This window comes from Plectrocnemia conspersa, unplaced genomic scaffold, assembly GCF_051122295.1.
Source record: "Plectrocnemia conspersa isolate PC_06_02 unplaced genomic scaffold, ASM5112229v1 ptg000006l, whole genome shotgun sequence".
Taxonomy (NCBI): domain Eukaryota; kingdom Metazoa; phylum Arthropoda; class Insecta; order Trichoptera; family Polycentropodidae; genus Plectrocnemia; species Plectrocnemia conspersa.
The window spans coordinates 4,570,315-4,587,284 of NW_028277170.1; the positions used below are offsets into that span (position 1 = coordinate 4,570,315).

The window sequence follows — 16,970 nt, forward strand, 5'->3', positions numbered from 1 at the left end:
AGAAAATGTAAAGTTCATCTATTTGCGGATGACACATTGATCTATTGCATGGGTGATAACATTGAAGAAGTTGTGAGTAATTTGAATGATGAATTAGGTGTGTTAGAGATATGGTTAAAGAATAATGTACTTAAATTAAATGAGAATAAAACTAAATGTATGTTTATTAATTATAAAAATGTGTTAGATGATAGTACCAAAATAGTAATAAATAACTCTAATATAGAAATAGTGGATAATATAAAATATTTAGGAGTAATTGTTGATACAAAATTAAACTTTAAAGAACATTGTAATTACATATTAAAAAAAATTAGTAGAAAAATAGGTTTATTATCTAGATTAAGAAATATATTAAGTATAAATACAAAAAAAAAAAATTATAATAGTATAATATTGCCCCATTTAAATTATTGTGCAACACTATTAAATATGTTAAATAAATTAGATAAACAAATGTTGCAAAAATTACAAAATAGGGCAATGAGAGTAATCTTAAATAAAAATAGATTAACTAATTGTAAAAGTATGATTGATAGATTAGAATGGTTGAATGTTCAAGAAATATTGAGTATGAATGTTTTAGTATTTATATATAAGTTAGAAAATAATATATTACCAAAATATTTTAATAAGTATTTAATAAGAAATAAAGATGTACATAAATATAATACTAGAAATAGAGAAAATTTAAAGAAAATTAAGTATAAGAAAACGAGTACGGCTAGGGGAATTATGTACGGAGGTTTTGATTTATATAATAGTCTTCCAAGAGAAATCCGAAACAGCAAAAATATAACGGGTTTCATAAATGGAATAAAAAAACACCTTCGTACATATAGAAATAAATTATAATATTAAGACTTTATTATTGTATATATTCATTTTTTCTTTCTGTTATGTATTTTTTATATATTTTTATATATGTTTACTAAATTTGTTAGATGTAAAGATTAGCTATTAAGCTAAATAACTTAATAAAATAAAAATAATAAATAAATAAATATCAGCAATAAAATCACTAAAAGCTTCTTTAGACAGTCGAATTAATTAACATTATAAAATTATTAATTAAAATAAAAAAGCAGACACAATATTGACTAATATAAAAAAAGCATATTTTTTTAATATTTAAATTTTGCTATTTATACAGTGCTACTTATAAAATAATAAATGCTGTTTTAAAATATCGCTTTGAGCCTAAATCTGTAAAAAACAGTACAGCGCCCATTTTCAAAAGATCCTAAAGCACATCATATTTTATGCAAAATATATTTACTATAAAATGCTTAAAAAATTTTCACACGAGATTTTTTGAATATTAACTTTTTTCCTAATTCTCTGTCGCCCTTCATGGCTCTTCCATCGCCCATCAAATTACCCCAAAGCCAGCGTTGCCCACCGAGATTCGTCCATCGCCCACGGGTGAGCGATATTGCTCAATTTATAATATTTTCTTAACTCAAAAACTTTTGACAATTCTTTACCGTTCAAAATTTATCGTACATCGCATTTTTTGTCCAGCTTCTTTCACATCATATGATGCACGTTTTTAATAATATTATTAACAACTTTCACATCTTAGCTGAGCGCCTTATTCAGTTATATTGACATTACTTGGTAACAGTCTGAGGTAAAAAAAATAGGGTACATCAATCTTATCTCCTTCAAAATACTTTCCATTTTTAAAACATCACTGAAAGTCCTCAGAAGTCGGCTCTTCAGCTTCCTTGACGTTTCACGTCGTCTCAGTTGCATATATAAATTCGCGAATCAATTATAAATACATAGGTGAAAGTAAATATTAAGGAAACATAATGAGAGAGGGTCGACAGTTTTCAGCGATCAGGTAGTGGGAGTGCTACGTGATTCTGCCTAGCAACGTTTGTATTAAGAGAACAGATCGAGCAGAGGATAGATAACTGGGTTCCACAACAAATGCACCCCTGCACCATAGTATATCCATACATACAGCAAACGCATCGGGGATGAGGAGCGAGACTGTATACTATGTTCAGCTATAAATGGCTGTCTCAGTGTATTCCATTAAGGGTTCGCATCGCATCCGTTGTACTGAATAGACTATACGCAAATATACATCATGTAGAAAAATAGCAAGGTATGCATTTACCATAGCGATCAATACATCACGGTTGGTCCCGGGAAAATGAAACGATGTATTAAGGGAACAGTTCGAGCTTGGGGTAGATGACCCAGTTTTACCATAAATGCATGTATGCACGGATAGATGCAGATGTGTACGTGAACGTATTGAAACATAAACAGTTTAAGCAACAAGTATCTGAACTTTGTATATACAAATCCCTTTATTTAAACATACCCCTGTATATACACCTATTTATATCGAAAATAAATATAACGGCGTATAATTACAGCTTCTTGTGTATATCGCAGAAATCATTTCCAGGTGCGAAGCTGGATGGTTTGTATTGGTGATTTTTGTTACGATTCACAATGGGGTAGCCAGAAGTCGATTATAAATACTTTAATGCAAATAGAAAAAAATATTGATTAATATAGGAATATTAGTGCCATACAAGCAGCGAGGTGACACGATTAAACTAAAGCAGATGATAGCAACATAAGAATTAATAAATAAAAAAAATATTTTAAAGTTGTAGATCCCTGCATTATCATAAGCAGAGTAAAGGATAAATGTTTTTTATTTTGTTAATAATAGTGCTTGAAGAAAACGTGACACATATGTTGTACTATCGGCTTGTATAGTGTTAAAAAATGACAAACAACACTTTCTTCGCTCCTGTACAACGTTAGCGAGTCTGAAGTTGTATTTTCCGTCGTTTCCCGGCTTTGATTTTGAATTTAACAAAAAGCTCAGAACTTATATTTTGATATAAATGTAAAACATTGCAATTCAGACTCTTTGAAACTAAGTATATCTTTTTTAACCGGCGGGACTAAGGTTGCCAACAGTTGTCACGGATTGGATGTCAATATCCATCATATAGACATCCAATCCGTGTCCTGGAATTTTAGAGAAAGTCATAAAGCAATGCCACTCACTATTTAAAATCGTTTTGTATAATTAAATTGTACATAAAAAAGTTTCTCCAGAATAGGTATGTTTTTCAGTTGAGATTATTATGAAATTATATATATATTTCTTTTTTGGACACATGTCCCGGAATTGTCTCCATAAGCACGATATACCAAAACCTGAAAGACATGGGTTGCATAAAAATCAGAAAAAATTATCGCCCACAATTCACTGCCAGCAATTAATCGCTAGCAATTTTTCCCCGTGTCAATTGATCACATAAACAGTTTATAGCCTAAAAACGCTAACATATTTAATCGCCAAGTAATACATATAATAAATATAAAATTATCAGTAATTTTAAATTAAAAATAAGGTTTTTCTATAGTTGTTATTTTAGAATTAAGTGCAGCTAAAAATATAAATTATATGCTAGATATACATTTTCTAAAAATACATAGCCGATAGCTTAAGAATTTATGGTCTATTATTACCACAGATCGAAAATTTGGAGCTCGATTTTAAGATTCACGATGGCTCTGTTTAATTTAAATCATCCCAATGTGACTCTAAAAAATACATAAACATAACTTTTGTTATAATTAGTCTAATTTAAAACTAACCTATGTTTATTATATTGTATTATTTAATATCTACTTAATGTTTAAATAAAGAATTTTAATACTATTTTTGTGATAGATGTATCTATTAAAATATGTAATCTACCTATTAAATTACATATTTCCATACATTTATATTTTATTTCAGTACTATTTTCTCATAGTTCTTTCACTAGACTTTCAAAAATGTGCTAATTGTAGCTTAAGGCAGAAACTTGAAACTCAATTGACGCGGCGGTAAAGTGCTAGTGATTAATTGTTGGCGGTGAATCGCAGGCGATTAATTTTCCTAGACTATGCACCTGCTTGTTAATCTATTTTTATTTTCCTAGTCATTTAATTGCTTCAAAGCTGTCAAATTACTAACCTCAAACAGTTGTGCTAGCTCTCAAATTAATGTACGTAATTCTGATTTAATTACCGTTCTCAATTATCTCGTTATCATAAACTTTTTCATCCTTCGTCCCTTGCACTATCAATTTTGAAACTACCAATGTATGTAAGTTTCTTAAAAATACCAAAACCAAAAACTCTGTTTAAGATGCTTTACAACCCGTTTAAATCTCATTATTTTTTTATCCATCTTTAATGCAATTGCTTAATTTTAAGCAAAATTATTTAAAAAGCTGATAATAAAATATAAACCGAAAAATGCACTTTAAAATGGCGCGCGTTCCGCATTCCCTTATATCTCACTCACTCTCGTCATTTAATTCGCGAGCGAGCGAAACGGAAAGTGTCTAACCATACGCGCTTGATATAGACCAGTAACTTTGAAAGAGGGGTAGGGTCAGTACTCGATTTACGAATAATTATTACACCTATTTGCTTCAACGCGCTTCAAGAAGATACGAGTACAAATAAAGTCTTTAGAAACTACCTTTTAATTAAACAGTATAATAAATAGTTACATTATGCCTTTATTAAATTTACCATACATCATATTAAATATACTAATTATTAAAATAACAAAAAAGATTGCTCTATTATACAATGAGAAATGGTGTACATTATTTTTCCAAAATTTTAAATTTAATTTACAAATTATATATTTTAAATTATTTTTATGGATAAAAAGAACATGTATAAATTTTGCTTACTTTACTTTATCGCTGTCGTTAATTTCGTGATTAATATTTATTTCAAATTAAAAAATAATACTGAAAATATTTACTTTAACTTGTGCTACATTTTAAGATATTGCTTTTGTAAACCAATTACTGATATAAAAAATGATATTATAAATATTACAATTTAAAAAAAATAAAATTAAAATTGGATTAAATAAATTACATGTTTTAATTTTTTTGGAATAGGTTAGAATTCTAAATATATAAAATCGAGCTACAGAAGTAAATGTGAAATTGATGAATTATAAAATATTTTTTTTTACAATTTAAGAGAATCATTACAAAACACCTTTTTAATATAATAATAAGCATAATTTTGAATTTAAAACTCAATATAAATGATAGAAATTATTATGACGCCAAATTATATTGTAGATAGTATAATGAGCCACAATATACACGCACAGTAAGTAGTCTGTAATTCTGATGAAGCGAACTGAAAAAATATATATATCTTTATTATAAAATATAATGTAAGATACATTCCGATACATATTTTCAATAGATAAAAAAATATATTTTTCGAATAAGAATGACTGCTAATGAAAATATTTTAATAAGTTAAAAAATATTTACGTATTTCAATGCTTGTTGCTTCATTCATGACTGGATGTTTGATCATAAGCACTATCAGTACCAAGATTTTAACAGTCAAAACAAAACATATTAGGAAACGCATTTTGAATTGGTATTCAGATGTTTTTTTGAGGTTTGCGTCGCTGTGTAGATTTCTCTGAAAAATAAGACGATGTTCTTATTAACATTATACAAATAAAAGAGAAATCTTCATTAATACTTTAACCACTCAGATATAAAATTGAATATCAGCAGTCAATCTCCACAGGATAACCAGATAAGACAGCTGAGTTTAAGTAATCAGCATATAACAAAAAGTTTCTAATGGCTACATCGCTTATGTTTTATCAAAAAAGCAGTGGTCTCAAGTTGGAATCCTGTGAAACTCCAGAATAGGGTAAATACTCATTTGACTAATCAGAAAATTTGATGTTCTAGAGTTTTTGCTGAAAAATGCCGTGACAAACATTATCAAATTTTCTTAGTCATATATACAGTATATTATCAACTCAAAATTCCTGTATCAAGGGATTTAGTCATTATTGGCAAAAAAGTTTGCTGACAGAAACCTCGATATAACAGACAAATGCGGGTGTCCGTAAGGTTTTCCAAACGCGTTTTTTAGTAAGCACAATAAAATATAATATGATTTTAAATAATGATAAAGTAGATCTAAAACTTTATTTCACAGAAAAAAATATATTTAATTAAATTAAAAAACCACTGAAAGTGTAACGCGACTTTCACACATTATCCTTAAAATTTTATTCTCTTTGGTTAAACAGTGAAATCCTTATTATGGGTATTATTCAGGATGCGTCATAAGATTCCCCATCAAGCTCGACGTTTTACCGTTACATTTTAATTATAATCCATTACTATTTGTCTCTCAGCCATACACCGTTTGGGGTGTTACCCTGCGCTTCTAAAGAAATATTCACCATTTCATTTTTATTATATAATAATGCTCTTTTTATATAATAAATACAAATATTGTATTGCTGTTGTAAACAGTAATTAGTAAGAGAACCTTTAATAATGACTATAATAATCATATTTATTTAAAAGATCGTTGAAATTCTACGCAAAATTAAAAAAATCAGATACATATGTAGCAAAGTTATGGAATCAAGTAAATAGTATTGTAGGTTAATAACATTTATTCATTTAACAATCCAGGACTGACGCCGATCCCTTAGAGAGAGAAGTGGGAGGGGTGTCGCATGCATATAAAGCATGCTATTTCGTGTAACGGTACTTCGTCCAGACAACATGGGAATCTTATGAAGCACTCGGGATCCCTACTGATCTAGTGCAAAAGTTTAGCGTTCCAATTCAGGCACAACACAACCTAAGTTGCCATAATATGCATCCAGTACCTTTGTAAACCGGTAAACATCACTCACTACGTTTACCGCTCCAGAAAGATCTCTGATACCACCCAATTACAACAGTTCCTAACCCAGACGCAATGCCTACTTCTGATTTGAGATGCTGTTAATGCTCCAGAAGATTCGCTTTAAAGCCGGCAAGTGCGCTAGAAAAGTGAATATTGCTCTGATGCTAGTGGAATACTTCTTTTAAAAATAATATAAATACACACTAAAGTGGATTCCCGTGGAATCTAAAACAAAACTCTTAACTAAAAAAAAATTTAAAAACTAAATTTAAAAACTAAAAAAAAATTAAAATGCACGCAAGGTTTAACACTAATATTATTTACTTAAAAACAGTCGCAATGCAAATAATACATAATAATAAAATCGTAAAAATAATCGCTTAGTATAATTTTCTGAGAGACAAACGGATTTTGATGTCGTGTTTGGACTTGAACTGGACACTAATTCCAGACACCAGCATTGAAATTGTTTTAGTACGAATTAATCCAGTAAAAAGCTGTTTGTTTATTTGCGTGACACAGACACGACTATACAGCTAAAATCACTAACGCATTCCTTTACTAATAACATGACACAGTTAATCTTAGAAATATTTTTAATTTAGGGTAACTTTCAGGTCTCACGGATGCAATGTATCTAGACTCCCTCAGTTCTCAGTGTTTTTACACTAGAATATAACATAGATGTCACCCCTAAGATATTATAAGATTGCGAGATTTCATCTGATTAAAAAAACACGCGAAATAAGACAGTTTTTCAATAAATTATTGCTTCATTAGCTAATGTTCCTTGATTTGTAAAATATTAAAAAAAATTATAGCAACTAAAAGAATCTCTTATTAGGGAAAATATAAACGAACAATTTGATTTGACTCAAAAAAGTACAGGATTATTAATGTTAGACATAGAAAAAGCATTCGACATCGTTTGACAAGACGGCTTTATAAAAAAATTATCTAAATATAAAACTCCTGGTAATATTATACATATAATACGCTCGTAACTGGAAAGTTGAAGCTATATTGTTTCGCTAAATCATATATTTTCGATACCGCGCTAAATTGCAGCTGGAGTCCTGCATGGTATTTTTTCGGACCGTTTCTCTTTTATATATTATCGATGTTAGCTGACGACACAGTCGTCATACTCAATTTTATGTTACCAAACTTTATACAATTTAATTGAAAGGAAAATTAAAATGACCAAAGCCATAATTTTTAATACATGCAGACATCCTTTGCTTAAAAATGAATAAGAAAACTGCATTAAATGGAGAGCGAGCGCCAAATACATGGGAATACAGCGGTACTCAGGTCTAAAGCGCTTGCTATCATTGCGGCTTTGAAACCAATATTTAACAGAAAAAGCGCATCAATATTTTTTTACTATATAAACAGATACTTAGACCAGTAATAACATACGCTTGCTTAGAATAGAGAAACATTAATAATTGAATTGTCTACAAGCTCCAAATCATGCGAAATAAAGTAATTAAATTTAACACACATTAACCTTAAATAACTTCATAGATGTATATTACATACAATTAAAAAACATTGCCAAATATTAAAAAATACATTTAAAAATTTGTTAAAAATAAATTCGCGGGTCGTCAGTTGGACAGCGCTGCTTCTGTTTATACAAATTTCCAACACCGTGTTGAATAGGATTAAATCGCGCCCCGCTTCGGAGTAGTTAACGCCCCGGGCGACTTATTGATAACGTAACTTATTGTTTTAAATTTTAAAGGGCCTCAAAAATTTCGCATATCTGTGAAAGGCCCTGCTCGTATGTACAAATTTATTATTCGTTGGAGCCTCAATGACTCGGAGCCCGGGCGCTTTGAACTCGGTGTAGCTCTATTTCCCCTTACCGGCCAAGGACATACTATATATATGTGAGCAATAGTTTGTGTACTAATTTGTTTATATACATAAAAAAAATAATCGCGCACAGTTTGGAATGTCCTGGAAACTATTTATAGACGTGCGCATTCGTTGCAACCAAAGCCGGTCAAGTACATTACTCATTTGCCCCCTCCCTTTTTTATAAATTAATTGCTTTTTATTTACGTAAATAATAGTTTTTACGAGATTCTATTAAGTTGAAGTAAATTATAGTGGGTTGTATTTGATCAGCGTCTGTTGGCAAGGGGTGGTAATACGGTTAAGCTTTGACGGCCGAAAGAGGTTGATTCAGCGGCGTAACGACGTCGGTATTTACGAATGCTTAACGTTTAACCGCCTCTTGCATTTACAACAACGATGTCTCTGATAGCAGCATCATTAATATGTTTATAATAACGATAACTGAGTAGTAGTGTTCCTTTATGCCGAGACGCAAAATTCCGCGATTAGCGGAAATCAAACTAGCATTACACTGTCTGGGCTCGCATCATTGTTTATAATCACGAGGCCACCGATAACTGGGGGGGGGGGGGCTGTATGACTTTCAGACAGTTAAATAAAGATGTATTGTATTCGTCATATATGGCAATAAAATATATATGAGATGCTCCAGAATCTATTTATAAATAAGTATGTTGTTACTATTCCGATATCAAATATTGTACAGATGGGTCATTGAGAAATAATAATTCCCTGATTCGGTTGAAATGCGTGACTCGTGCCGAAAAAGTCATACGTAATAAAAATATAATGTGCAAAACATAAAACGGCATATTAATATATAAAAGCTCACCTTTGAACGTTACGCCGATCTAGAGAATTGGTCCAATCTGATACAAAGTTTGCGCCGTAAAATTGCGCCTACACACCGAACGGCGTCTCTCTAGAAACTGACGAGTACTTTGGACTTGCGTAAAGTACCCCGCATGCCCTACGTAGAGCGAAAAATATTGTTAACCATGTTGCCATATACGTTAGCAACACTGCTTAAAAAATAAATTTAAAATTATATAAATTATATTTGTATTCAATGTAATAAATAAATAAAACTTGAACAAAATATGAAAGCACATATAAATGAGTATGAATTATTAGAAAAAAATATAACGTAAAAATGGATAGACAGAATAATGAGGATGTCATACCTGCACTATAATATAAAAATAGTAATTTAATTTAATCATGTTTGCGATGATGAGTCGAGGATGCTCGGCTTCGTTATACGGAGCGCGTGTCACTTTAACAATTTATTGCCGATTAACATATGTATTATATTTAAAAAAATTTCATTGCATTCTCAGCGTAGCGTCTACTCAATGGAGCACGGTTTGAAGTTGCTAAGGGGTGGTGTCAACAATCCTTCGGGGCCCGGATCAATTTTTACAAGGTAAAAAAAATGCGAAATTATTCTAAATTTGGACGATCGATCGAAATAAAATAAATATTCAATTGTTTATGTAAATTTATTTTGGGAAAATAATAATTCTAGGTCTCATTTTATATATTTTTTAACATCGTAATATAATTTATTGAATATATAATATTGGGTACGAGTTGACCCTTTCTATGCTACAAATAAATATAAAAATTAGCCACCTTTGCGACATATTAACTGAAATCATATATAATGAGAATTAGGCATTATTAAAAATATCAACTTTTAATATTTATTTGTTTATTATTTTTTGCTGCTCAGTGTTGCCATATAGTGAATTTCTAGTCCAAGTCAAAAGCAATAAAATCGTGCCATTAAACGCTTACATTATGACTTTTAATAACAATATTATTGGTGAGAATCGAATAAAGCACATCTAAACCAAATTTTGATCAATAGGAGAGCGCAAAAAATAATTATCGTTTCTCAGAAGTCAAAATCCCACGTCAAAAGCAATAAAACCGTGGCGACGTGTCTTTTGACGTGAATTTTTGCCTTCTGAGAAGCGATATTTATTTTTGCGCTCTCTTTTTGTCCAAAATTCGTTTTAAATATACTTTGATCAGCCCTCTTACATTAGAAGTTCATAGTAATATCGGTAAGGATCATATTTTTAAAACATAGTGTAATATCGAAATGAAGACAAATTGTGGAGCAATATATGAGATGCGACGTCTTTTTTACTTATTCTTCCGCTTATTTTCCCCTGAGAGATAAGTTGGCTTGGTTTGTATTTTGGACTTGAAAAGTTCTAAAACTATAATTAGTTTTCGAACAGCAAATGGACATTTCGCGACTATCAAATTGAGTTTCATATACATTTTAGAGCAGCATATTAGCGCCTATCAGTTAAACTACATTTTCGCTATTAGAAATATATATCTACTGGTGAAAATGTATTTTGACTTTACTAGTGAAACTATTACTTTACCAAAAAATACACATTCGCTGTAATATTTATTCATCGGATGTAAGTAAATAATTTATATTTTCACTGATAAAAGTATTTATCTACTGGTGAAAATGTAGTCCGTTATGATTTTACTAAAATGACATATTTAAAAAAATATTTTCGGGATAGATTCAAGACTGTTTTATCTAGATTTTTTGAAGGAATAAATACATAAATATGAATTTATTATTTATTTTGCTGCATTAAATATAATTGCCAAATTACTGAAAATACAGTCTATAAAAAAACATTAAATTTATTTAATTCAGCTGGTGCTGTTGTTGATATTTCGTTGTTTCTTTGCTTCTTCTTTAGGTATTCGATCTAAAAATTCAGATCGAATACCTAAATATACCGCTACTACTTTACATTCGTTGAATAGTTATTCTCATGTCTAATATTTCTTAAAGTTTAAAAGCAATAGAGTCAACAAAAATTTGCATACAAATTTTTTAACTCAAATGGAGCCGCGTCAAAAAACTACAATCTGTCCCTTTGAATCATAATGCTTATTATGAAAGTACTACCTAAAAATTGGGCGCTTTTGAAGGCAATGTTCCGCTTCTTTTATATATATATATATATATATATATATATATATATATATATATATATATATATATATATATATATATATATATATATATATATATATATATATATATATATATATATATATATATATATATATATATATATATATATATATATATATATATATATATATATATACAAATGTATAAATTATGTATGTATACAAAGGGCTGACTGTCGAAACTTATATATAATTGTGAAATTACTACCTAGAAAGAGGGCGCTATTGAAGACAACGGCGGCCGTGAACGACGTCCGCACGGCAGCTGCTGTCACGTACAGCTGGCATATTTACGCGCGATCGAAAAATGTGCCAAATAATCGCAATTTTTAAATTGTCATATTATTAAAATTACGCTACTGATAATTATAAAAGTTTGTGTGGGCACTCACCAACACAATATCAGTGAAAACTTTTCGGTCGTAAATAATCAATTTACGCAAAATCTTTGTCGGCTTTTGCAAAATGCCATAAGGCATAAAAATGATACTTCAGAATACGAACACCATATTTGTGACTATCCTAGAATTTGTCGCCATCGATTCTAAATAAGAATTCGTTGTGGTTTGACATTTATTTAAACCGATCTAGGAAAATACATAAGGATATTCGAAACGTTATTTTTTTAACAAAATCAAGTACCACTAATTATTTTTTAATTATTTGATTTTATATGAAAAAAAAAATATAATAACGATATCTGTTAGAAGAATATACTATCAAAAATTTAATTAATCCCTTTTGGTGCCCTAAAATATTCAAAGATGTCAGTAAGAGCATGTGGTATTATAACTTGACCACGTGCCCACGATGCAGCGCTCGTCATGCGTGCTAACCATATCATATGGACGCCTATGCGCATACTGAAATTGAGCCGAGTTACACGTTCTATCTCAGTTTGCGAAAAACCATATCATTATCTCTCTCACTCTCGTCACTTAACACGCGAGAGAGCGAAAGGGGAAGTATCTCACCACTCGCGCTCGAAAGAGCAGCTCCGACTTCGGATCCTTTGACTTCAGTCTGTTTGCCGACAGAAGCTGGCCAAGTCTACTGAATTACCCCCACTTTACCTTCCGTTCTCGGTAGCCTCGGACAACTTCCGAGAGATTTTAGAACTCGACCGAAGTAACCCCCTATATTCTCCGTTCTGGCTAACCTTGGCCAACTTACAGAGAGTGTAGTACAGGCATTATACAAGCCATCCAGTTTCTTAATAAGCTTGCAATACAATGATATAGCAACGAGGATGTTTTCGGGTATTTATATTCGTATATATTGTTATAATTTAACGTTTTGTATTAATAAAATTATGTGTATATGTATATGAGTACATGTTTGAGTTGATGTATGCTACGCATTGGGTAAACTTATCAGTTTTTTAAGATGGTTAGATTTGTAAAAAATAAATAAATAAATATTACACGGGTTAATACCTACATGGATTTCTTCATATTTCCAACTTCAACTTGAACTTAGGAATATCTTCGGATTTATTATGGTCTGTTTTTTAACAAAAAAAAAAAAAAAAACATCAAGTCTAATTATTTTACATTAATTTTTTTTTATATAATTTTAAAAGAGAAATAGTTGAAAATAAAACACATAAATAATAAAAAAATCCAAAAAAACAGACTGCTATATTTTTTCGTTGAATAGCGCATTTTTATAAATATAAATTCGAGTTTGCTGCCGTGGCTCGAACCCGAAGCGTCTGGGATACCATTCTGAGACTTTACGAATTACGCTATTGCAACCTTAAACGTTTTATCTCTTACATAAAAATACAATACAATAACGCAGTTAGTCAACTTTTTTTTGATATATCGCTGTAGAATATATTGCTCATTGTGTGTTTATTTTTGTTATGAAAAATGTATCTTCTTATTTTTATGTTAAGCTAAAATCCCATAAAAAAACAGTTGCGTACAAAATAATAAGAGAAAAAGCACTGTAATTGCGGAAATTCTATAAATGAATCATATTCTTAAGTTATTGAATGTAGCTGTGGACCTTTTCAATTCATTTTAATATTGTCTAAAGCTTATCAGGTAATCATTTTTTTAGCATTTCGAGTGCAAGTTGCTGCAACGTATTGTAGATAATAAAACGCATACCAACAGAAATTAAATGAGTCTTTTCGACAGAAAGAATAATTAAACTTCTTATTTATTTATAGTATGGGCCTGTATTTATTATTTAATAACGAATCTACTATCTACTATCAGTTTTTCTCTCATTCAGACTCATTGGCATTAAAAACACGGGCAAAACTATATCAATTATCTTCAATTATCTCATTTACTTTTATTAGATTCCATCACTATAAATGATGCAAAAGAAAGCATTCGGTTTTAGATTACGAAACCATCCTTTGTTAGTGCAAAAATTCTGAATGACGTAATTCGAATTTGTTTTTCAAGGTTGTTATATAATTTTTAAATCGATTTAGTTGTGGACTCGTTCATTTGCTTGTACTTGTTTATTAAAGATATTTTTATCCTTTCTATGAATATAAAATTGATTTTCGTGTCTAGACGAACATAATGTTTCTTGAATTTATTTGTTGGTAATTGGCTCGACATTGTAAGGCTTTAAAATTTAATGAAATAATATTTTACATTGTTACGTATATTTGTATTGTTTACTGTAGCTTATTTAATTTTAGAAAAACTGTCGTTTTTAAACCCCAGAAATTAAGCAACGAAAATATTTTGTTTCGCAATTTCATTATGAATAAAAAATAATTGTTACTTTGAAACTTATGTAATAGCGGAAAAAAATATTAAAAAAAATTACGGGACACTCGTATATCATTTAAAATTTATTCGTCGCGCTTTTATGGGGTTGAGTTAAACGTTCTTGACTTTTTATCGCAATGTCGATGTTTGTTTAACGATGATGTTCGTTTGTATTTTGCATAACATAGCTCTCGAATTACTTACACGCTACACGATACGCAGTGGACTACATTAAGATTGCTCGTTTTGTTTTCTTTGTTTAAGATTGTTGCAGACAAAAATAATGCAACAAAACACCTAATGACAATATTTGAATGGTCAATTTATTGTGATAATGTAATCGATTGGTAAAAGCACACAAAGAAGAAATGTTGCGTTTGTTGTTTTTAAAAAATAACGTAGGATTATCATTTAGAGACAATATGGACAAAATAAACCACGTCTTAAAGGTGACACTACACTTTGTCGTAATTCATAAACTTAATAGCTCCCCGACATTATTTATTGCAAATCTGACCCTTGATGTGTCATGATTAGAGATTCCAATCCCGGGCCAAAATTTTGATCCCGGGATTTCGGTATTGCATTTAGTCGATCCCGGGATCCCGGGACCAGTCCCGGGATAATTTTCATGTTATTTTATCGATAAAAATAATTTAAAATGAATAATACAATATATTTTTACATCTGTTTTTTATAACGTACAATGTATAAAGTACGTATAATTTTAGTCTTGGACTTAAAATAGAAAATAATATAATAAAAATAAAAAAGGGAAGGTCTTATATATTTATTTGAGAAGAAAAAAATGAACTTTTGACAATGTATGCACATAGGTATGTACATTCATAGACACAATTAATTGAAAACATTATTTTGAATAAAACTCACGAAGTAGCATCAAAGCATCAAGTGTTTTATCATTTAGCCTTGATCTGATTTTGGTTCCTAAGCAGCCTGCTGCTGAAAAAGCACGTTCAGACTCACAGCCTCAAAGATTCACAGATGACACGTGCAACTCGCGCAAGTTTGTACACGAAATATAACGATGTTGTCAATAATAATTCGATTGTGCTTGATAAATCAACCAATCCGAAAAATTCGGGATTATGTTTTATAATCCCGGGACTCATCGGGTATTGAAAATCGTTCGGGATCCCGGGATCCCGGGATTCGGGATCCCGGGAATGGAATCCCTATTCATGATGTCTATTATACAAACGTGTTTTATTTTAATAAATCACATACATATATTCACAGGACCACCGAAAATGAACGCTTAATGACAAAAATAGAATTTTATATATTTTTTAACGTCGTAATATAGTTTCTTGAATAAATAATAATAGATACGAGCTAACCGTTTCTATGCTACAAATAAATATAAAAATTACCCCTCCCCCCCACATAATTTTTGAAATCAAATTTAATGCGAAATATTTTAATTAAGCAGTAAAAATTATTAAATATTTACCTAATAATAAGTCGTGCTTTCTTTGCTGCTCAGTGTTGCCATATAGTGAATTTTTAGTCTAGCCAATAAAATCGTGCCATCGCGCTAAATAAACAAAAACTGAAAAAATGAAATCATCTAAACTGAATTTTGATCAATAGGAAAGCTCAAAAAACAATAATCTCTTCTCAGAAGTCAAAAACAATAAATTCGTGTCGTAGACGTGGCATTGGAAACACTAACGTTGATATTAAGACATTCTATAACTATATTACAAGTTATAATAAGTGAGGACCGAATGAAGCATAACTAAACCAAATTTTGACCAATAGGAGAGCGCAAAAAACAATTATCCCTTCTCAGAAGTCAAAAATCCACGTCAAAAGCAATAAAATCATGTCGGCCCGTCGCAGTGGGAACGCTCGTTACCGAGCGTTCCCACTGCAACGGCCCCGACACGATTTTATTGCTTTTGACGTGAATTTTTGCCTTCTGAGAAGCGATAATTGTTTTTTGCGCTCTCCTATTGACCAAAATTTGGTTTGAATATACTTTGATCAGCCTTCTTATATTAGAAGTCCATAAGAGAGCTATCATATTTTTAAAACACAGTGTAATATCGAAATGCAGACTATGGAACAATATGTGAGATGCGATTTCTGTGTGTACTTATTCTTCAGCTTATTTTCTCATAAAAGATTAGTTGGCTTAGTTTGTATATTTGAGCTAATAAAACTTCTAAAACAATAATTGCTTTTAGAACTTTCTTTAAGCAAGATTTGGGTTTGAACAGCAAATGAACGTTTCGCAACTGTCAAATTGAATTGACATTTTAGAGCAGCATATTAGCGCCTCTCAGTTAAATTATATTTTCGCTAGCAGAAATATATATCTACTGGTGAAAATGTATTTGGACTTAACTAATGAAAATATAACTTTACAAAAAAATACACATTCACTGTATCATCTATACATATGCTATAAATAAATAATGATAAGTATATAAGTATACGTATATATATTACTATATATAGAAAAAATTAAATTAATCATATTATTATACTAGCAGCTGCCAGATAATTTATATGTTCACTGGTAAGAATATATATCTACTGGTGAAAATGTATTCCGGTATGATTTTA

The 16,970-nt window shown here is 30.3% G+C and overlaps 1 long non-coding RNA gene across 1 annotated transcript in view; it reads right to left on the bottom strand.

Annotated features, from left to right (window-relative positions):
* Positions 1 to 9,544, bottom strand: part of LOC148234072 (uncharacterized) — a 17,759-nt gene extending 8,215 nt beyond the window's left edge. Inside the window, exon 1 of the long non-coding RNA XR_015809887.1 lies at positions 9,446 to 9,544. This is a non-coding gene — a long non-coding RNA (uncharacterized LOC148234072). The remainder of the gene's footprint in view (positions 1 to 9,445) is intronic.
* Positions 9,545 to 16,970: the final 7,426 nt, after the last annotated feature.